Source organism: Fringilla coelebs (genome assembly GCF_963513975.1).
Source record: "Fringilla coelebs genome assembly, chromosome: 3".
Taxonomy (NCBI): Eukaryota; Metazoa; Chordata; class Aves; order Passeriformes; family Fringillidae; genus Fringilla; species Fringilla coelebs.
In genome coordinates this window covers 30,506,335-30,529,817 of record NC_140030.1, presented here as the reverse complement: position 1 = coordinate 30,529,817, position 23,483 = coordinate 30,506,335, and the positions used below count along the sequence as shown (strand labels likewise).

The following is a 23,483-nucleotide window of genomic DNA, read 5'->3' as shown; positions in this document are numbered from 1 at the left end:
GTAACAGATGGTAGAATTATTTAGTTTGCTTTCAGTTTATCATGTACCTACCTTATATATGTTTAACGCAAAAAGGAAGCAAGTGAAGGAGAGGAGGAAAGCCACCCCTTTGCATTGCTCTACCTACTTCCCTGGGGTTACAAGAGAGACTACTTTGCTCCTCAGAGTTCCTCTGCACTGGCAGCTCCTGCCATAGATCATCAGAAAGGGAGGGTACTGAAGAAATCTAAACTTGAAAAGCTGCCAGGGAGATTTCCAAGGCAAACCTCTGGCGGACTGGAAGGAAGGGCACTGCTCTGGAGACAAGAGGAAACTGCATAGTTTGCATGGCTCAGGAAAATTCTGAAGTTGGACCAATTCCTCCTTTTCAAGAGGCTCAAATAAGATTCACCTGGCAGACCAGAGTTTCCCCCAGTTAAACAATTATCTTATTTTAGATTATCTGAGTCTGGCCGAGTCAAACATAAATTCAATTAACTGGAAGGTTTCTGCTATCACTTAAGTTTGGTCAGCTTGAAGAAAGTTGGGTACCTTCACTCAAAGACTCAACTCTGAGTAGCGTTTCCTGGGGAAGGATTTCTACTTCTATGGTCATTCATTCTATTTCTCCTTTTGAGATGGGGAAGTAAATACACAAATAAATGATCTACATAAATACAGCAACTGTCAGTGCTAATACAGAGAAGTCTCTTAATACCCAGTGATTTGGGGGAGAAATAGTGATTGTTTTCCAAAAACAAGGAACTAGTCACCTGTAGTCTCTCAACAATTAATGGTGAAAGACAAAGATACAAAGGATTGCCATTAAACTTATTACAGATGCTTTTCTCAGCATACAAACCTATTAAAAGTACTTTTTAACAGCACTAAGAAGAAAGTTCAGATGACAAGAAAATGTATATGAGAAGAATCTCACTCCAAACCTCCTGCAGAGTTATGAGTTTTCAGACACTGACTTTTCCTTGCATTGTCTGTCATGTTATATTAGAAGCAGAAACAGAGATCTATCTATCCATGTGGTTTCAGAAGTGGTAAGTGCTTTATTCGCTGTAACTTCAAAAAGATGAAAGCTCCTAAGGGCAGTCAGGGTCCCCCTAAAATATGCTTGGTTCATGTAATAAAATCTATGACAGTAATAATGAAAGCAAAAATAGTTTGCATTATTAAAGCATTTATCTTAAAAAGAAACTAACATTTGAGGCCAACACTTATATTTGTACTATGTTCCAAGTTCTGCCAGTCAGGAGGTCTGGTAGGAGGACTAGAATTACAGCAATGGGATTTACCATAATGCAGACTTTAAGAAAAGGCCATTAGAGTAGCTGTTCTGAGTACAAGTACCATTAATGACTTGAGACTGGCAAGCAGCCTGACACAGACATGATCACTTCCCATGCCAACAGTATTAGTTGCTGTCAAGACCATGGCTAATGATGGTGTCTGTCACTTTTGACACTGTTGATTGTGACATCCAGTCAACAGTAAAATGGCTTATGAACCTCTGGCTGAATGTGAATCTTGCTGAGTAAAATGATTATGCATTATGTGAATTCAAAGCACAATACTTATTTAACAGGGCTGTAAGAGATACTAATGGAAGTTCCCAAGAAACAAAGCATTCTGTGTACCTGATAGTGAAGCATTACAATAATGAGGATGTTGAAATATTTACACAGAACTGTAACACTTTAAATATTGTTATCCTGATGACATAGCTAAATGAAAATAAAAATCCAGGAAATTATTTTGACAATTTCATGACAAATTCCTCGTTTAAGAAGACAGAGACATAGGAAAACTAACACATACAGACATGCCCTGATTTAGTTGAATTCTGTTGAATTTCATTTTACAGAATCACAGAATCCTTGAGCTTCAGAAGGACTGCTTGAGGTCCCTTGTCCAACCCCACCTGCTCAAGCATGGTCTACTACAGCAGGTCACCTAGGATCATGTCCAATCAAGTTCTTCATTATCGTCAATGATGGAAACATCATGAACTTCACATGGCATGAAGTTAATAGGCATTTGGTCCAACATGGTGTATTTTTCTGAGAGCTTTTTCATTCTATGGCAGCTGAGACAGCCAGCTGTCCTCAAAAAAAAAACCATGCACCATCCACCATGCAGTTACCAACAAGGGAGAGAAACACTGCTCAGAGCAGCACATCCCACAGCACGCTGGAAGGCTGGCAAGTCTTCACTTCAATGGGCAGGACAGTGGGAAAGTGGTTTATTTTCCATTTTAATGATTTTCTATTTTGCCATAATTGCTCCACTGAAAACAGTTTTTACATTCAACATCTTTTCCATGTTTTTAACTTTAAAAGGCAACCAAAAATTCCAGCTCTAACTACAATCTTCTGACATCAGAGTCAACCCAAGATTTGGTACAATATTACCTACGTCCAAAAAAGCTAGGTAATTTGTGTTGCCTCACACTATGCTTAAGGCTTAAAAAATCATTTGAGTTACAGTAGTACAAAACAAATCTAAATTATTTTAAAATAACTTCTCAAGGTGCACATAGCTTAAAGAGGCAATCAAATTTACCTGAAACATATGCTCTGATGGGAAAGATAAGTATATTATCAGAACAAGTAATCTTATTAAAATTTCAGCAGCTGTAAAGAGTTCAAACTATTCCTTTCAAGATTTATCAAGATGCTCAGAGGGAAGACAAAGACTCAGACCACATACTACAAGACAATAATAGATAATTCACTATACTGAGAAGGGAGGGAGGGAAGGGAGGGAAGGGAGGGGAGGGAGGGGAGGGAGGGGAGGGAGGGGAGGGGAGGAGGGGAGGAGGGGAGGAGGGGAGGAAGGGAGGAAGGGAGGAAGGGAGGAAGGGAGGAAGGGAGGAAGGGAGGAAGGGAGGAAGGGAGGAAGGGAGGAAGGGAGGAAGGGAGGAAGGGAGGAAGGAAGGAAGGAAGGAAGGAAGGAAGGAAGGAAGGAAGGAAGGAAGGAAGGAAGGAAGGAAGGAAGGAAGGAAGGAAGGAAGGAAGGAAGGAAGGAAGGAAGGAAGGAAGGAAGGAAGGAAGGAAGGAAGGAAGGAAGGAAGGAAGGAAGGAAGGAAGGAAGGAAGGAAGGAAGGAAGGAAGGAAGGAATGTACTCACTATTTCAAATGGCTCTTATTTCAGTTGACAGATTTCAAGATGCTTTAAAAAAATAGAATTATCTCCATTCTATTGATAAGGGTGTTACAGTCCACAGGAATAAAAATAACTCAGTGCATATGGCTGGACAATTGAACAATGAAGAACAGGGTAATCCAAAAACCTGGTACCATCTCAGGAAATGGGAGAGTGCTCTGTGCACAGATACTGTCAATGGGAATTTTTTTCCTCTCTTCTCCAATATTGCTGCTTGCTTTGCTGAGGACCACAGCATACAAAAGCAAGCAGAACATGAAATCAGATCACATGTGCAGCACAATAATGACAAACTGTGTGAATTTCTGAAGAACAGGACAAATATTTTAAAACATGTATGGCTTTGGCAGCCAAAGTGCCAAGCTGATATTGCATGCAATATGATCTAAGGGCACACCACATAATTGGCTTAGTTAGCTGCTGAAACACTCTCCACTTCTTGCAAAAAACCATGCCAGTAACTTAAAAGGAATATTGCTTTCCGATTAAATTTTAATTATGTAATTTTAAATACTTACTTTTCCTGAATATATATATGGCGTGGTACTATGAAATGTATCTATTACAGTATACCACTCTGAGGTGCATAAGCAGAAGTGAAGTACATACCTTGAGCTTAAAAACATAACATTTTTTAAACTTTCTTGAATTTATAAAAGCCAAAAGCCAGAAAATCTTGAAGCATTTATTCCAAAAACTGACAATCTCAAACAAAATATCTTAATGAAATTTAACAGCTCTAAAGGTATTCTTTTTAACAATGTATGATCAGCTACAGCTTTGGCTTAAGGCTATGCAAAGTTCTAAACCAACAGAAATTACTTTGTTCTGTGTAGCAGAGTTTATCATCAAGTGAAGAAGCAAGCATGAAAACAGAAAGCTTACTGTACCAGAATACTGTAAAGTAAAATGAAGAAAAATCCTCTTTCTTGCTTATATCTTAAGAGTACCTTCAGAACCCCAGTCTCTAGGGTATCACTAAAATCTGATGGTTAAGATCTAGGCTTGGTTTGATTCTGAATATGTAGTTTACTTCTCTAAAAAAAATTGGAAAAAAAATTGGATAGTGTAATTTCTCACTCTGTAACCTGTTAGGAGGGGATTTTCTCTGAGCACTGCTTCTCTTCAGCCAGCCCCATACAGCCTGGACACTTCCCCATCTGGGCAGAAGTCCCAAAGTAGTAGCACAGTTAATTCAACTCCTCTTGAGATAGCATCAGTGTAAGGAAAAATGGAGACAAAGTGACTGCTTCCCCCCAACTCCAGAATACCAGCTTCCCAAATCAAAGATGTGAATGGCACGCTCACACATGCTTGAAATTGCAGTCTATGCTAGGAATCAGCAAGGGAAAGGGAAAGGGAAAGGGAAAAGGAAAGGGAAAGGGAAAGGGAAAGGGAAAGGGAAAGGGAAAGGGAAAGGGAAAGGGAAAGGGAAAGGGAAAGGGGAGGATTGCTGGTACTTAATCTACCACTTTACTAGCTTTTCATAAGAAAGGCAGAAGTCTTACCTGGTTCCTTGTAGCTGGAAGATAAGAATCAGTACAGGATTACCAAAGAAAGAAAATTCTGAGATGTGTCAGAACTAAGCCCACCAAATTCAAACCAAAAAAAATCTATAATGAAGGGAAAGCAGCAATCCCTCGCTTCAAATCACAGTTTGTAGTGCAATGTAAGCATTCACCCTCCAGAGGCAGTCAAACAGTATTTTGAGTCTTGCCTTTCAGCCATTCTGAACAACTTAATTATCATCCTTTGCTAAAATGGATGCAGGAATGATGCAGGTTTAATTCTCCAGCCATGTTTTATGGTGTGTTTGGTTGTTGATGTGAATACTGCAATTCAGTAAAGCAAGCTGAACTAAACAAAACTAAAGCTTTTTTTGCCTGTACAATGACTGTAAGAGATTTCTAAATAACAACACTGAAATGCAGAAGGACATATTGCAAAGACTTCTAAAGATGACATTTGCAAGCCTTACATAGCAAACATCTCCTTCATCTTACATCTTTTCCAGATCTGCTCTCTTTCTTCAGCATTAGTTCCATGCTTGCACTGTACATGTATGTGGAACACACCAATTGGAAATACTTTGAAAGCACCAAATTTGATTTAGTAACTAACAGAATTTATCAAATGATCACTTCATTACAGAAACTTTTCCCCTTCCTATATGAAGGTAGGGGTTTACTTATAGTTTAAAGCACAAATTCAGATCTTGTTTCTACAACACTTTATATATTACCAGACAGACTTACTTTCATTGGTTTATTTTACTGATACATTTTCAATTCTGCTATTTTATCATGTGATTCAAAGCAACAGCATACTACTGAGTTCACATTTCCTGCCTGACTTTTATGGAGTTTAGATTAATAAATGTATTTGTAGTCATTATTTACCCTACCACTTTGGAATTACATTTAACATCCTCCATACAACAATATATACTTACCTATGGCAGATCTACTTTGCCTCTGTAAAATATTGACTTTTTATTACCACCATGAGAAAAGACAGAATTTTAGGAAATTAATTTCTCACCCACCTACAGTTTACTCAGGATGCTCATAAAAGGCATACCAAGTTACCAAATCAATGGAGTAAAAATAGACATAATTGTTTAAATGATTATTTGTCCTTCCAATGCTTTACACTCACAATAGATGATAAATCACTTATATTTGCGACTGAATCCTATTAACACAGACATAACTAAATTAGAATTACTAATTAGTTTTTTTGTTTAAATGCTAGTAATATGGAGGCACTAATTAGATTTTATTTTAAATGCTAGTAATATGGAGGCCAGAGTGCAAACTAAATCTGTATTTTAAAGTTACATGTGCATTTAACACTGAGATGCAAAATTTTAAAGTGTGCTTATTTACCCAGAACAGTGTTATTCAATGAGTCACGTCTGTGATACTGGTCACAAGCTAACAGAACATTGCCTAATGCTTTTATTGCAATAAAAATGCTAATTTACTACAGATTTTTTTTTTTTCTTAAACACACACTGATTTTTTTACCACAGGGTGGTGGTAAAGTGGTTTAACACTTTTGAACTATTCTCTTCCTCAGATATGTTAAACCTAAAAAATAGTATTTATCTTGCACTCCAAAAAGATAATTGTGGTTTTATAAAGATGTTTTTGTAAATTTCTAAGCTCTTTTGTCCACAGAGGACTGGAATATTTTGTTGGTCGACTGCAACAATATTTTGAAGCATTATACGTCTCCAGCATAGATGTGTAGCAGGCTGTCATTTTTGTCAGAACCAAAGAAATTGTCCATCTGATTAATACTGTAGGTTTTGATGTAAAAGAACTTGTTAAACAGACCATCAGAACAGTCAATTTGCTCATTTAATTGGCTCAGTATTCTTTCCTACTTCTCTTAATTGGGTGAGCAACTAGAATATAGATAATGCAGTATAAGGATAAAATTACATGCTGTGTAAATTCTGCTACAAAAAAAGTGATGGTAAAACAGTTCAGAATGAAGCACGTTTCAATTATATAATAAAAAATACATTTCAGTGACATTGCAAGCCTCCCTGTAAATGTTCCTAGCATGAAAAAAACAGTGGAATGGTTACATTTGAAAATAACTTATTAAATCACATGGATCTAAATGCAGAGTCAGAACACCCAGAATAGCATTAACTCTGACCACTGAAAACAGTAGATGACAATTACATGACTAGCTCATTTTTTGTACTTGAAGTCTAAGAAAAAATTCACTGGAATTTTTTATTTTTAAAAAGCATTTCTCCTGCCTTCTATCATAGCATGTCAAACTCACTGAATTATCTCTCTGAAATTGAAAGTCCAAGTAAAAAAAAAAAAATTAAATATCAAATTACATCAAGACATGGCAGAAAGGTGGTGATAAAGGCAACCTAAGAAAATCCCCTAGACACTAGGCAGTAGAGCAATTACTGAGGCATTCTCTCCTTTTCTACTACCTAGACAGACCTCCTGGTTTTTTCAGACACTACAAAGAAAATATTGTGGTCCTAGGAAACATTATCAGATGCAGACAGTATCAAACACACAAAACACCTTATAATCTCCTTTACTGCCCTGGAAATTCAGAAGGAGAGGTCATCATTCCTCTGCTAAGAAGGAGTAAAGTCACACTGGAGAGATTTTTTTTCTGTACTACAGAACCCTCCATTAAGCCAAGCTGCCTCTTTTCCCTCCCTTAAGGGAAAACCTTCTCCTACAGGAAAGAGTCACAAAGGAATCTTCTTGAACAGGCTTCCTGACCAACATACACGTAGCAGTAGTACAAAGCCTTCCTCTGAACTCAAGCTTTGTTACCATTTAACTTTTCCCAAAATGACCTTTTAAAGGAGGGCTGGTACACTGTGGATATGTACTCCTGGTCATGGTAAGTCCTGTCAGATATATCTACCCAAACATCAAGGACTCCAGGTACAAAAATATAAAACCAAAATGTTAAGGCATCATAGCCAAACTCAGTCACTTTTTCTGCCTGACTTCTGAAAAACTTTGGCTTGTGGGCATTTCTGCCTACTTTGATTAAAAAAAATAATAATAGTAATCCCTGAATATCAGATGATATTTACAAACAGATTTGCTTGACTGAAAATCCAAAATTCTTTAGAAGTATTAAGGAAGTATTTTGGTTGCATTATACACCATACAATTTTTTTTCTCCTTACCTATTGTATATAACCCATACCTATGAACTGAGCAACATGTTTCTCCTGAAAGTAATAAAAAACCACAACCCCCCCACCCAAATTGCTATCACTATTTCTGTTTTGAAATCTAAGCAAAATGCAATGATGGTAAGTGCCTTGTAAGCGCACAGAAAGAAAATTACAGAAGAACAACACAGCATATCCCATATCATTTCAGGTAACTCCAAAGAAATGGTCTGCTTTTCTGTTCAGGTCTTACTTTATGCAGATCGCTATGGTATCTGAAGGCTAATTCTCATCCATCAAATCTAAAACCTTCCCAGTTACAGATGTGATCAGAAGCAAGTCAACTGGACTCAAGGTACACTTCATTTTAAAGTGCTTTCCAGTTCAGAATTGAAATGTCTTCCGTCTGACCATATGCATTAGGTGAAAACATGGTTGCTACTGCTATCAAAAGATTTAGAAGTCTTCTACAAATCACAGCTCAGATACCACAGAATTTCATTTGAAGAAGAAATGCTACACATTTCCCAAATGTCTGGTGTTAACTACTTTTTGGTAAAATTTTGTATTTTGTTTCCCTTTTGTGTTAACAAGTGTTGTCACACTGTTTCAAGTCTGTCACTTCATTGCAGCTTGTCTGTTAATTTCATTGATCTTCTAAATCAGCAGATTCCTACACATTAAATACTACCTGAAATGTAGTTTTAGGTGCTAGCATCGAAAGATTTAAAAATATTTAGAATAGCATGAATATTCCATGTGAAATATTTTCTCTCATTCATGCCTCCCTAGCTATTCTTACTAATGGATGGGGATTTTTTGTTCACTTATTCAGTGTTGCTCTTCCTCTCATCTTAAAGGTCTGCTTCATGAAGATGGACAACTTGTGCACACTTTAAAAGCAAGCTATCATCACCATCACCTGCAGAAAAGTTTTCAGCTATTAAAAAGCAAAATAATTTAAATTGCAGTAACAATACATAGTAACATATCACCATTGTTTTAAGACAGAACCATCTGACCAACTGAAAGCAGTTTTCTCCCCTGAAGCGGTTTTGAAATCATGTCTAGAAGAGTCACTAATTCCACAGGTATCCAAGCTGAAAAAACAAGAGAAAAGTAAATTGCTAATAAGCCAGTAACTCTTCTTTTAGACCAGAGCATAATGTCACTACTGCTACTATTTGATTCTCTTTCAGCATGAAAAACTTTTAATCAGACAACTAGGTCCTGGAGAAGCATGTGGCATGGCGTATTTTTGTTGCAAATTATCAAGACAAATTATCTTTCCACAGACTCATGTGACCAAAAAAATTACGCCAGGAAATAAACTGTTCTGAGAATATTGGAGGTACAGAAATACTTCCATGGTAAGCAATGCTCACAGAGCTTCACAAGAGTCTGCTTAAAGAGGGAGCTTTCCAATGTGTGTTACAAGATGTAAATGAGAAGTCCAACTGTAATTTCTAAGGGCATCCTGAAGAAATGATCCTGCATGGTCTGCTCCTTTCTGCAGAAATTTCAAACTTTGTAGCTTAACAAAGCTAACAATACAGAAAATATCTGTGATTTGTCAGCTGCCCTACATCGCACTGGAGATGTCATACACTAGACCAAGGATGCAAGCCAGTAAATCCCTGTAAATACAGAAATACAGAAGGGCCTCCTCAGAATTGGAGTCCTTCCTCCTCAACAGCAGACAAAGCTCTCCAGAAAGCTTGTAAACAGCTTTCCACTCTCCTGTCTAGGCCCCTCACAATTACAGAGGCTCTGCAAAAACATGGTAGGTTTGCAATCGGGTTTTTCTTCAGGCTTTCTTATATGCTGCAAATCAGCAACATCACAGAATCATCAAATAGTTTAGACTGGAAAAGACCCTAAGATCACTGGGAGTGATCCTGAGCCTCCTCCTGTCCAGCCTAAACACCCCCAGCTCCCTCAGCCACTCCTAACAGGACTTGTGTGCCAGACCCTTTACCGGCTCTGCTGCCTTTCTCTAGACAGCACCTCACTGTCCAAAGGCATGGCATCACCAGTGTTAAACACAAAGGAAGAATCACTTCCCTGCTCCTGCTGGCCACACTGCTGCTGCTCCAGGCCAGGATGCCACTGGCCTTCTTGGCCACCTGGGCTGGCTCGTGTCCAGCTGCTGTTGACCAGCACTCCCAGGTCCTTTCGCACTGAGCACTCTGTACCCCCAGCACGTAGCACAGCATGGGGCTGTTTGACCCAAGGGCAGCACCCAGCACTTGGCCTTGTTCAATCTCATGCTGTTGGTCTCAAGCCCATTGATCCAGCTTGTCCAGATCCCTCTGCAGAGCCTTCCTGCCCTCCTCCACCAGATCAATACTCCCACCCAACTTGGTATTGGCCACAAACCCACAGAAGGCGCACTCGATTCCCTCACCCATTGATTAGAGATATTAAACAGGGCTGGTGCCAGTGCTGGGGGAGCCCGTAGTGACAGCTGCCTGTGACTCCATTCACCACCACTCCCCTGGGCACAGCCATCCAGACAGTTTTATAGCCAGTGAAGAGTGCACCACCAATCCATGGGCTGCCAGCCTGTCCAGGAGTACCCTGTGGGAGACACTGTTAAAGGCTTTACTAGGTACAGGTAGACACATCCACATTCCTTCTCTCATCCACGAAGCACATCTCTTTGTCACAGAAGGACCTAAACCAAGGCTGGCTGGCCCTGATGCCCTGGCTGTCCTGCATGTACTGCCCCATGGCACTCAGGAAGGTCTGCTCTATGACCTTCTCTGGCACCAATGCCAGACTGACAGGCCTGTAGTTACTCAGATCCTCCTTCCAACCCTTCATGTAGATAGATGGCACATCCTTCCAGTCAGCTGTGATCTCCCTGCTTATCCAGACCTGCTGGCAAATGAAGGAAAGTGGCCCAGTGAGCACTTTTGCCAGCTCCCTCAGTACCCTCAGGTGCATGCCATCAGGGCCCATAGGCTAAGTGGTGCAGCAGGTCACTAATAATTTCTCCTGGATTATGGAGGTATAACCGTGCTCCCCATCCCTCTTCTTTCAGCTCAGAGGTCTGGGTATCCAGAGAGTAACTGGTCTTGCTATTAAAATGAGGCAACAACAACCACCGTTTTCTCATCATCCTTTGTCACTATGTATTGTCCTGTATCCAATAACTGCTGGAGACTATCCTTGGGCCTCCGTTTATTGCTGATTTTTTTTACAGAAACATTTTTATTGCTTTTTATAGCACAGCCAGATTAAGTTCTGCTCGGGCTTCGGCCTACACCAAAACATGACTTAGTCTGTGCTCCAGATAAATGTTACAATGGGCAAGAAGAGAAACCCAAACCACTCCCTCTACCCTAGCCAGACTGAAAAAGAAAAAAATACCAGCCAATATTAACATATTAACAGATAAAAAAATCAGAAAGATCTAGGAGCAGTTGAGGACATTTTCACAGTTATTTTGGCAGAATACGATCTTTTCCATCCACGTCTGTTTTGCTCTGGTGGAGCAACAGCCCTCGCAGCGCTGTGCTCTCCTCCACCTCAGAGCTCCCAGAGATCGCAAGAGCCCTGCCCGTGTTGCTTAAGTGCCCTCCCTTGGTGTGCCCTCCTAGGGCACCTGCTCATTCCCCACCAGCTGATGCTGGGGTTTGGACTGCCTTAGTTGAAGAGGCCTTTGGGACAGACCTTGAGCACTACAACCATGAGAAAATAGAGCATAAACTAAAGCATGGGGGATTGAAGCATGAGTGATGGCTACCAGACTATGGAGAGAAGAGCAGCTGATATTCCAATGAGAATGAGGCCTGATTCCCACCAACCTTAACTGTGTAGTACTAATTCGGTATTATTATTCCTTTTTGATACTTTATTCTTCTTTTTGTTGTGGTTTTTAATAATAATTTAATGTTCTTCCTTTCATTGTGCTACATAAATTATGCTTTGTACTGAACAAAGGTATTCAGTAAATAATAAATGGAAAAAAAGCAAAGTCAAAGAAAATGGGAAAGCAGCAAGATGTAGAAATGGGAATACCCTCAAAATCTAAAATGAAAAACTGGATCAAAATGGCATGCAGGACAAAGTGAGGAGTGTTTTTTCACAGTCTTGCATACTCCAAAGATTTACCTTCAATCAAGGAAAAAAATGTTAAAGTTTATTTTGTAGAAGAATTACAAAACAGATCTCTCTCACCACCTCCTTCACCATAGAGACCACAAGACAGCAATAAATGGGACAGGACAAGAAGTGATTGGCACAGACTCCATGGATCAACTTAATAATTTAAGAGCAAGAGAAAACCACCATTGTTCACAATACCATATTTTGGTGCATTTAGATGAGATGCATTCAGAAATCTGTCTGTATGGCAGATGTCCCATGAAAGAGCCTGGAACAAAAAGCTTGTTTTAGAAATGGGCTAACAAGCTACTCAATTCTGAGTCAGTGACTGGCTGTTCATGGAGAATGTCTTAGATTGCCTGGTACCATATTTTATCTGAACTCTAGGGTACTCTCAACTGCTCTAAATTTATTCTGGCTTTGGGTTTTACATCTCAGCATACTCAGGTTCATTTTGTTACAAGGCACTAGAAATACAAGCCACTAGAATATGGGCCGTCTTCTAAGAGGATTTGTTTTATGAATTGGCAACTGATTTTTCAAAAAAATTGAAGAGATGTCAAAAAGAAGAGACATCTCTTCTTCAATTGGAGAGACATCTACAATCACTTCACTTTTATCTAAGTCATTAAACCTAATATCACGGGGAGCTAAGAGGCATTAACTACTCTTTTCATTATTTTTTTAATTTTATATGCATGATATGAATTATATTTTATAAAAAAATAAATAATTTTTTTTTGCCTCGGGGGATGGGATCAAAGCTACACCGGATTTTTACCCAGCAGCTTCAGTTTTTCAGTGCACTGAAGCAGCATCACTGATTATAAATTCAGCAAGTCACGTGTTTTACTACTTCCATGTTTCTGGTCTCAGTGATAAGAGGTGGACATTATTTGGGCAAACTACAGCAGAAATTTTCCCCTTCTCATCTCCCTGTCTTCACTTTTCTGTCTACAATATCCCATGCATGCCCACGGACGTGTTCCTCAAACAATGTGTGAAGTGTGACCACTGAGTGCCTCAGGTGGCCGGAGCAGGCGCGGGAAGGAGCGTCAGATGATTCACTGCACGGTGCTCGCGTGTGCTCTCTTCTGCACAGACTCCACTGACTCCACAGGGAGTGTGAAACATCCCTGCACTCCACGTGGACATCTGGCTGATTGCTAGCACATGGTCATTATTTGTCTGGGATTCCTAGGTGTCTCACAGTCCAGCCAGCCCAGTCAAGAATGGCAGCAGCCCCACAAACATCCCACAGAAAACTTCCAATTCTCTCCTTCCCCATCTCAACCGAACCTGGATGACGCTTTCTAATATTACACCTCAGCAATCAATTGGAAAAAAAAGGGTAAAATGGATGGTTTCTGTTTATCAGGAAGACTACAACTGGGGGGAAAAAAATTGATTTTTCTTTTAAGCCCTTTGGCATGAAAGGGAATTCTTCAAACACCCTTGCCATAGGAAGCTCATGGCAATGCAGGGTTTAACCCAGGGTTTACATTTAAAATTTTTCAGGTCTGGAAGAGTCTAAGCCTTAGTCTAACCCCTAGCACGTCAGGCCTGACACCCTGAATGACAGTACAATGACAGTAAATGATTTATCAAAAAAATATTTAATCCACAGATGCACAGAGCCTTGACCTACAGGTGAATCTGTTGTTTAGGGAACTCAGTGACTCAGGTTTCTCGATGATAAGTTCATGCATATTACCCTTACTCCCAGTAGATAGAAGGATTACAAAATAGGATTTTCGGAAGCATGAGTCCCCATATTTATACAAGATTTATATAGCTAGGAATCTAAAATAAACATTATTTTCTTCAAAACTTAAAAATCTTTGCTCTATAAATTTGTCAGAAAAGAATTATATAAAAGGTGCGTTTATTCCAATTACACCTTTCCCCTTCCTCCCACCTTAGAATTAAAAAGTATCCATTTCTAATCATAACATGGAATTGAACATCGTTTTTGCAGATTTTTCTCAGATTGGTAGATTTATACTTTCTAAGCAAAAACCCTATAGTACCCTATGGTTCAAGGAGTTAAACACCACACAGATTTCCATTCACACAGTATATGCCTTCATTCTTCCTCCTCCCTATCCTTTGCATCCTCTTTCCATTTTCTCATGTGTGTCCCTGGGCATTCAAATTTATTCTTTACAATGCAGCAAATACACTTTTTCCTGCATCTAAATCAGCTTTTCTTTTTTTGGTTATTCTTTTTTTTTTCTCTGTAGCAAAGAACTATTGAGACTGCAATGCCTTCTACAACAAGGCCAGTCTTCGACAATAACTCAGAATACATGAACAGAATGGACATTTCTGTACTTGATGTTCATCAAAGTTCTCTCAGATCAGACAGTATTATCATCTTCCCCTCCATCATGTGACAGTACTGTGCCTTACGTTAATGTCACTCACACTATGAAAAAAGCCTGGCTATCGCTTTCCAGCTCCCTACATTTGCACAAAAGCAGATATAGGTTTCCCAAAACCCACACACTACTGAGAGACTAAGCTCTATGCTTGTCAGATTATATTAAATAGTAAATATAAACAGAAAGAACTTCAAAAGGATTTGGCCTGTCTGCCACTAGTTCATACAAACCCAAAATGGAAAAGGTGCTTATAGGGTGCATACAAGGTCAGGCTCTAATTTCTGAATCTCCAGGAGGGTAATAGCTGCCTTTCCCATCAGCTCAACAGTCAGAGAGGGTTGGGTGCTAGAAGCAGGCTGGGGAACACTGCCGTGGCACACACAGTGCTTCTCTCAGCCAGCACATTCAGGTGCTCCCTTGCCCCCACATCAGAAATTCCTCCTCATCTCCAGTTCTACTAGAGACAATCCTGCAATAACTTCTTGAATCAATCAGATGAAGACTCTCTAAACCAAAAACAAGCAGCTAGTTTGTTTACCTCAATAGGCTCCACTACCCTTCCCAAAACCACACAAAGAGATACTTGCTGTCTTAAACTCTATCTACTCTACTGTAACACAAGAAGAAAGGGTCACCTTTCCAGGAGTAAAGGATTTTGAACCAGATTACATGGCAGTTCCAACAGAATAAGCTAAGAAAATAGCTCTTACTGTGGAAGGTTTCCTTATGGTTCTCCTGAAAGCCTCCAAATACACTTTTCCTGGAGATCTCCATTATAGCCATACAAGACAGAACTACAAGGGGAAGAGTGCATAAACATGTACTGTCTTCACAGTACAGGTCCACAGAAACAGGTCCTTTGGGAATGATTTTTGAAAGTAGTCGTGCTTAAAGGGAGGTTTTGGAGTGGGTTGATAAAGTCTTATCAGGCATGTGAGAGATTTCAGTAAAGAGTCTATCTGAATTTTTAAGTCCAAATTTTTGTCCTTGCATTTAGGCTACAGCCAATGACAGAACACACAACTACCTAGAAAGATGGAGAAGATAAGCTACTTGGCTTAGGAAATAAAGTTCACTAATCTATCTTGGAATGGTTTGTTCATATAGAGAGATTTGACTCCCGTGACTTTACGCATCCACATTAGAGCCAGTCCCTCTGTGGCTCTTGCTTAGCCAGGAGACAAAGGCACATGTAGGAATATCAGATTTGTTGTCCACATTTACTTTAGACTCAGCCATAGGGAGTCTAGATATAAAGTTTCCTATTCCTTTCAATTAACCAGCTTTTTTTTTTTTTCATAACCAACCACCCTAGAAGAAGCCAGTGATGTTACAAGTGTTTATACATAGTCTGAGGAATCCTATTTTAGCTGTCTGGATGGCAACTGAGTACTAGTCAGTTAGCCAGTACTACCAGCTCTTTCACAATTTCCTGTTTTCACATGGAAGCAAGCAGAAAACCACAGTAGTAGGTCGAAGCAATTTGTGAAAATCTGCACTGAGAGAAGATATCGGTTAGAATGTGTACTGGCAGCAAAGATAAAACATAAAAAAATGTTTCTGCAGGTAGGTTTCTCAGCCTTGCAGCAGCCATGGCACTTCTGTCACACAGGCATTTGAATGGTTTTTGGATTTTTTATTGCTCCAAGACAAGGAATCAAATACAGGACTATGATTTTTCTGTTCAAATAAATCTATTTCTGTAGTTAGTTGTTAGCACTGGACTCTTAAGAACATATAAGCACAAAAAAATACTTTACTAGGTTGGGCAAATGTTCCATCCAGTCCTATATTTTGGGTCTAATACTAATAAAAGACAGTAGATGAGGCTACATAGGGAGAGCACTTGAGCTGCTCAGCTTGGCATAGCCCTTTCCCTTCATTCTCCAGAAGCATCCACTGCTGTTGTTTGGGGGATGCAAAATCAAGATGGGCCTCCCAAAAAATTGAGAGAATATTAGCCATATCTGAAATGTCACAGAAAGCTGTAGCATGCTACATGGGGAAGTTGCCAAGTTAAAAATAGAAACTGCCAATCTGACTACAGCTGTGAGATGCATTTCACTGACAGACTGGCTTTTAGCTCTTTTATTTAAACAGATGAATCTCTTAAAAAATCCCCAACATTGTAAAATGTTACCTACTTTGGAACACCAAAACCTGCAGTGCTGACTGCAGAGAGAAATTAAAAACAAACCAGTGTATTGCAATACATGTACTCATCAGCAGTAGGTCAGCAGAAAGCACAGTGATGGATCTGCTGCTGCTCCTGCTTTCCTACTTTCTGTCTGTTGCAACAAAAGAGATCGTTAGGAATTTAAAAGGTATCTTTAATGGCTGAATGCTCAATTACTAAAGTGGGACTGGCCTGCCTGGGTTTGAGAGTGTTTTTCAGGGCACCACACTCCCCTACATAATGTTTAGAGCTGTACATAAACAGCTATGTATCACTCATCTCTAATATCAGCTGCTCTCCAGTAACAGGAGAGGACTTCAAGCCAGCCTCCAAATATCACCCAGCTGAATGGGCTTAAAATGAACAGACAATACATTACCTGAAACTTCTGAAAGATGAAACATCAGTAAGGTGCAACGGAAGCTTACATTTGATTTCTTTCCTCTGTTCTGAAATGCGTCTTAAAATCAAAAGAGATGGCTTTAAAAATTGCATTTGTACAGCACTTCATTTTTCAAAATGCAAGGAACCAAGCACACTCATTTAACACCCACATAATCTTATGAACAGATATTTTTTAGGCATCTGTAAATCCCTTCACTTTGACACAGCAAATGAATTGCACATGTACAAATGGATAAGAAAGGCATCAAACCCCGCCGCGTGCTGCTGGACTTGAGCAACTGGCCACTTCTCCATCTCAAAAGAGGAAACCAGTCTACTGCAGGAAAGTGGATTTACTGGTGCATGAGACTCTGCCAGGCCACTCTATGAGAAGAAGTAACACACCTGGAGAAGTCGCACCTCCAGCCTGATTTTGCATACACTGATCTCTCAGCAGGTCACATAGAATATTCTTTCTTCAAGCATGTATTTTTCCTTGATATACATAGATTACACTTGTTAATACTAATGAGAGCACTGAGAAATTCTTGAGAACAAAGAGAAACCAGAGCCCCAGGGGATATGCACTCACTCCTACTGAAAACAGTGACTGCTATAGTTTGAGCTGCCTGAACTACAAACATGAAACTTCCTCAAAATGAGACAAAGCATACATGCACTTTCATTGGAACATTGCCATAGTGATGTTTGGCTTATATATATTTAAGTCAGAGCTTCTGAAAAAGCTTCAAAGAGCCTACAGTGTACAATTTAATTAGCAATTTATTAAAGAGAGACCGGGGTCGCTTTGAAATTGTGCCATCTGATAAGGAACAAACACATTCAGCGCCTTCTAAACCATACACAGACAGTGCTCCAGAACCTCATTTCAAATTACATCTCCCAACCCAGCTTTATATTCTTCCAGACCATGCTTAGAGCAGTACTGAACACAGAAGTCCATCTGCAACGAGGTCAAATACAGAAAATCCAAGAGTGACTATTCAATTTCTCAATGAAGATTTTTGGTTCTGTAAGGGAGTAAGTGTTTTAAGACTCTAAGCCTCAACAACCAAGGAGCTTCTACTTTCAGGTGAATTCCTTACATTTAAATGCAAGGGCAGCCTGGACATAAACACAGCCTAAAACACAATGTCCCAGCCAGCTGTAGATAAGCCTGCAGTGAAGGCTCTGCAGCTTTCTGAGAAGCTGGGAAATGCATAGGCCAAACTAGAAGAGAGATAACATCTGATACATTAGCTTTTACTCACACCCACTTTTGAATAAATCAAATTTGTAAATTAAAAATTGAAGTCTTTCAAGTTGCTGTAACTGCCACACTGTGGCTAAAAAGGTAAAATAAAATCTTGTCGAGACCATCTATGAGACTGGCAGTCATTGCAGCGCCAGGAAAAATATAGATGCAGCAATTTTTAGAGTGAGAACATGGCTTGCTGCTTCTGACACAGACTCTTCTTGAAATTAAATGCCTGCTGTCTTTTTTGTCTCAAAATTATGAAGTACAATAATAAATTCCCTACTCACTTCAAAATTTCCCTTTTATCTCTGGATCAAGACCCATTAATTTCCTAAAACTGCTTATTTTAAAGGCAAAAGATATACTCCAGAGGTGTCACATAAACTAGAGGGCACTCCTTGAAAGTGATTTATTGTCTTTACTTTAACAACATTAGATCTCCATGTTCATAAACCATTGTAGGCTGGAGAAGAAAACAACTGTAACATTTTTCTTTATTCTAAGCAGCCCCTTTTAATTAGATGCATTTAGCACACATCTTCTCATTACATTCATCATACCATATTTGAGCAGCTTCCCAAATCGCTTGTGATTGCACAAACTCGTCTTCTGCAAGAGCCTGAAAGGCGGCTGCTGCTGCTGGCTCCACCTCTCAGCTCTGCAGTTTTTTATGAATGACTAGCAATCACTGACAATGAATGACTGCCAACTGCCCACTCAACCCTTTCTACTCTTCCCTGCACGTACATACTAGAGAAGCAAACAAGCATAGTGACTGCAAATGAGCCTTCAGTACACTTTCCAATATACGGCATTCATCTTTCAAAACAGGAACTAAATGTTCTTCCGGATACTTAGAGTATAGAAATTAAATATTAAAAGCTTATGCAACATCCTTTTTCTTTCTTTCTTTTTTTTTTCTTTCTTTTTTTTTTAATCAACCAGATAACTTTTTAGGCATTTAATCAAAGTGAAATTGTCTTTTTCTGAATGCTTCACTGCTTCAGCAACAAACAGGAAAACTGGAATTAAAGAGCCCTCACCTACTTCCAGCAAACTGAGATTTATCTGCAGCCAAAACACAAAAATCTTTCAGTTGTTTTGAAATGCTATTTGGTAAGGTTTCAACATAAAAGATACCTTCTATCCGGAAAGCAGTTTCTTCTATAAACCTAATTTCTTAATTTAATGGATACATTTTAAAAATCAGCACTATTTTGCTGGTTTATTACAATGAGAATGGCCTATAAAAACCATTAAATGTCACAGCTAGTATCATAGCCTGATCAATCTAAATTTGTGACTGTAAGCAGAGGGTAAAAACCCACATAGGAGAAACATTTTAATTACACAATAGTTACAAGGGTGAAATATAAATCAAGAAGTCGCTCACTGCATGCTCTGTAGAGGCTCTGCAATAACTGAAAAATAAAATAAAATAAAATAAAATAAAATAAAATAAAATAAAATAAAATAAAATAAAATAAAATAAAATAAAATAAAATAAAATAAAATAAAATAAAATAAAATAAAATATAAAATAACATTAAATAAAATTAAATGCAAGGAATGCTCTATTGCCTACTGCTTAAGTTGCTCTTTCAGTTCTTTCCACCCTGCAGCCCAGTATTGCCACTTCCAGGAACAAGTCACAGGCTGTGCACTGAGTTTTCAAGGCTTCTGGACAAACACTTGTCAGGCCTGCTTTGTCTGAACTTCCCTTGGCCTGTCTTCTGCTTGGTTTGACTTAGTTTAGCTATAGTAGCAAAAAACAGAGCTTTGTATCTCCCATCATCTAGAAGAGAAAACAGGACATATTTGGGACATGCAAAGACAAATGAACATGAGCAGGTTGTAATTAGCACACTCAGAAATACGAAAGCAGCACAGGTACAGCACTGCCTTCACTGGGCATTATTCAATTAGGACAAATATAAAGGATCTATCTAGAACAGAAATATATAAAGTTGTCAGAAGATTCTGTTTTCAATGTCCTAACATCTAACAGTTATCATGAATAGACTTGAAGATGTAATTTAACACATTGGAAACCTTTACACCATGTTTCAGCATAATTATTGCTAAATAATGATCATGAATCACAGGTAAGGTTGGGGGAGGATGGGAGGGACTTGGGACCTAAAGATATCTTTTCTTAAAATAGCAGCAAATTCAAATAATTTAATGCACTAACAAGTATTTTTAATGCAAATGTGTTGATAACCAAATAACAGTACACGGGCTGCAAATCCCATTCTCCATACACTTTCTCTAATTCCACTGGGCTAAATGATGCTCCTATTCATGCTCTGCTCACCTGAGCACAAAGAAAATAATGTAAGTAGTAATGTAGGTAGTGACAGAAGTTTTTCAACACCTTTATCTTCATGTCAAGGGCTTAACTTCAGCTGAGTCATCACAAATCTATCAAAAAGTTTTCGTGAGCTCCTCCTTGGGTGCTGTACCCTAAAGGAAATTGCTTCCTCTTCTCCAGCTCCCAGCAAATTTGATACATACAGGACATGTGAAGTGTTATGAAAGAAAGGACAGAACTAACACTTCTGTTGTGTTCTGAGGAGCACTATTATAATAAACCCTTAGCAGCAATTTTTTTGCTGTGATTTGGGTTTTCTGGTGTCCAGGGGTTTTTTAAAAGCCTTTTTTTGCAAAAGAAATAAAAATGCAGAGCCGAAGAAACAGACTATTAGCTCCCCTACTTAAGGAAGATCAAATGGCTACAAAGGAATAGCAGTTAAGGAGGCCTGACAATGAGCATATTTTTACCCAATTAGTTTGTTTTCCATCTCTAGCAGTTTTAGGCAGTCTTGTGATGATCACCACTTTTTTTTTCACCATGCTTACTTACATCATTACACTATCACAATCTAGCATGAAACTGCTATCAGAAATGTGGAAGGTACCATTTATAGACACTGGCTTTGAAGGTCTTTAACCCTGATAGAAGCTTGGTGCCTTCCCCATCCCACCACACTAATATCCACCTGTAAACAAAGCACGTCCCCTCCCTGATGTTTGCTGCGCACAGTCTTTGAGAGCTGATCACTCTGCACTGGCTGGTTTCTAGGCCAGGCACCCAAGGGAGATGATCAGCCATTAAGACTTCAGTAGTGAAGTAAGATTTTTACTTCTGTCACAACAAAACCCAACATTTTCCACACAAGAACAGCATTACTCAGCTTGCAGTTCTCATGATCATCCTCCAGCTTGAGGCACATCTGATGATCCCCACAGGTGTTTCACTCACAACCCCACAGAAAATATCCAAACTGCTTTCTCAAACAGTCAATACATCCCCAAATTTGTTTTCTTTTGTATTGGTTCCCCCGAGTATGCTGCATTTTCAGTACAGCAAACATGACTGCTTAACGCATTCACACTAGCGCTATTCATAGCAAGCAAATCTCAGTAATTCCACTTTTCCTTTTGATCTAATTTTGCAGGTGTTCTGATGCTGACATGATTAGGTTGAGAGCATACTTCTTTTTCTAAAAGTAATTCTGAGGCAAGACCAAAAAACCTTTATCACTGCAAGATCTGAAATACCATCAGTCTTAGGAACATAATTATGATTTTTTTTCCTAAGCTATTTAAGATTCTTATGACAGATTATGACTAAATAGTACTAACCATTCTTTCACATCCAATTCAAACAATATGATCATGGAGAAAGCCAACATGCTAGGCATCCTAACATATTCAGGAAGACAGTTCTGTTAACATAGCACAAAATCAGCTCTTCAATTATTCTTGATTACATCTATGCCGCCCAGTTGGAAATATCTGAGAGATGCATTTAGACTACATTAGGGGACATCTATTGTATGAATTATTTGCAAACTGTCAAACACCAGCATGGTGTTTACCTAGAATACATGTGTCACCCTTACTGTCTTCACTTTAATAGACATGCAATAATTCAGGTGTTTGAAGGGCTGTCCCCAGATAGAATAGCTACATTGATATTTTGAAAGCTGTTTTTTCCACCTTTCATGCTCTATTCACTACATAAATGATGTAAATGGAAGTCATTCATTAAATCTTTCACAGAGATGCATTCAACATGAATCCAGGCAAGGAATGTGTGCATGAATATGGTGACAACATTTCAGATTTTGCTGGTTCTGGGCTAAAATAAGATCTGCAAAGAACTGGGAAGGCAGAGAAGAGCAGATACAGTTTTTTTTTACATTTTATTTTTCCTTTCATGGAAATCTGGATATTCCTTATTTTAAAAAGTATACATTACTTGTCAAAAGTGAACCTTTGTGGCCTCTGTGAAGACGTTCCATATATAGTCTCCACAGAACTCATTCTGAACATAATCTATCCATACTCCTATACACAGGATCACAGGATATTTGAGGCTGGAAGGGCTCTCTGGGCATGATCTAGTCCAACCAACTGCTCAAAGCTCTGACATCATATCAGGTTGTTCAGTCAGTCTTGAAACCTCAAAGGATGGAGACTACACAATTTTTTAGCAATCTCACTGCTTGACTATCCTTATGATGAGAAAGCTTTTCCTTATATTCACTCTGAGTCTCTCAAGTTTCTTCTCAAGTCTCTTTTCCTCTCAAGTATCTCCAGTTTATGCCAAATATCTCTCATCCTCCAGCCAACACAGTGCTTGGGAAAGCCTGGCTCTGTCTTCTGAATAAACTCCTTGTAGGTACTAGAAGGTCACTAACAGGTCTCCCCTAAAGTCATTTCTTCTCCAGGACGAGCAAGACCAGGTCCCTCAGCCTCTCTCAGGACAAGAGCTCCAGATCAATCCCTGACCATTTTGGTGGCCTCTGCTGAACTCACTGCAGCTCATAATCACCTCTCCTCTATTGTGGGGCCCAAAACTCTATGTATTGTATCCGGGAATATGGAAAAGGTCCAAAAGATGCAATATTCTAGATGACACCAAGTGAGTGCTGACTGGAGGACAATACCTCCCCTTGATTTCCCAGCTGCTGGATGCTGTTGGCTTTTGCTACCAGGGTACACTGCTGGCTTATATTCAGCTTCCCATCTGCTGGGTGGCCAAAGTATTCTGCTGAACTGCCACCAGTCAGCTGCTACATTTCCAGCCCACACTGGTACATTGTTTCTAAGCAGGAGTTTGCGTTTGCCCTACTGAATTTAATCGGGTTCCTGTCAACTCACTATTGTTATTAGTCAGGATCCCTACAGATGAGAATCCTTTCCTATCTACTGGCCCTCTCAGTATGTCATCATCTGCTAACTTAAACCAAAATGCATTCTCTTGCCTTTTTCAGGTCACTGAAAAAGACATTAAATGGTAGAAACCCCTGTGGCACTCCACTG

The 23,483-nt window shown here is 39.2% G+C and overlaps 1 protein-coding gene across 4 annotated transcripts in view; it reads right to left on the bottom strand.

The window, feature by feature from the left end:
- RIMS1 (regulating synaptic membrane exocytosis 1) overlaps positions 1-23,483 on the bottom strand; it is a gene marked incomplete at both ends in the record, with an annotated part of 301,933 nt that overhangs the window by 222,154 nt on the left and 56,296 nt on the right. The gene's annotated exons all lie outside the window — the stretch shown is intronic.